The sequence below is a fragment of the Arachis ipaensis genome, chromosome B5 (genome assembly GCF_059453495.1).
Source record: "Arachis ipaensis isolate K30076 ecotype BB chromosome B5, ASM5945349v1, whole genome shotgun sequence".
Classification (NCBI taxonomy): Eukaryota; Viridiplantae; Streptophyta; class Magnoliopsida; order Fabales; family Fabaceae; genus Arachis; species Arachis ipaensis.
The window spans coordinates 8,688,067-8,689,298 of NC_142440.1; positions in this window are offsets into that span (position 1 = coordinate 8,688,067).

Consider the following 1,232-nt stretch of genomic DNA (forward strand, 5'->3'; position numbering starts at 1 on the left):
CATTTCAAGAATACAAGTTAAGAATAAACCCGAACACACTAACACGTAAAGATATTTGGGAGGTGTATCTAAGTGTTTTCAAAAAATAATTTTATTTTTTAATAAGATACGGTTAGACACAGAAGATACGTGTGTCGGACACGTGTGTCGGACAAGTATCGATGAGTTTTGTATTTAAAATGTGTCCAATATGCGGATACAGTAATTCAGTGAAGTGTTCATGCTTCATAAAGCGTAAGTTTTAGAGTTAAATATATATATATATATATAGGGGTGGCAACACTACCCGAACCCGGGCGTACCCACCCCGCCCCCGCACCGGAGCGGGTTTTAACGGGTGGGTTCTTGGGCGGGGCGGGGCGGGGTCGGGTTTAAGTTAAACTTGCCCCTACCCGCTCCGGTATATATAATATATAATATATGTAACATATATAAAATAATTAGTAAAATGATTAATAATATTATATCATATATAAATTTTTACTTTAATTTATGTTATGTATGTAAATGGTGGTTATATAATTTTTAAAATTTTATTTTATTTGTTGGATTTAATAATTATAGGGGCGGGTAATGGCGTGTTTAACATTTTACTACCCGCAAGTAGGGCGGGACGGGTTTCATGCGGGTTTTTTCTAGGGCGGGGCGGGGTCGGGTAGAGCAAAAACCCGCCCCTACCCGCCCAGTTGCCAACCCTATATATATGATGATCGATATGGCACGTTCTAGTATCAGTCTACATATTAATACTATTTTTAAAAAATATTATATATTAAATAATTAAATTTATTAACATTTAATGATTAATTACAATAAAATTTATCAATAATTATAATATTCTATATCATATCGTTTTAATAATTACCTTATTTTTCTGTATCTCTTGAAATTCTATAAATCCTTTTAATAATTCTTGATTATTTTTTATAATATTTTGAATATAGTATTTTTTTTATCTATATATTTAGAGAATTATTTGATGATTTTTTAATAATATATTATTATTTTTTACTACTCAAATCAATTTTCTGTTATTATTGTTACTACTACTATTATTATTATTAATTTGACAATATTTAGTAAATATATAAAACCCACTTTAAAATATTTTAGTTTATTTTTCTCATAGATATTGAAGTATTTGTTTACTGTGTACTACATTTTTTCTTTATTAAATATAATTACTTTGTGAAGTTATTTATTTTAATGATTATTATTTGGTATTAGTATAA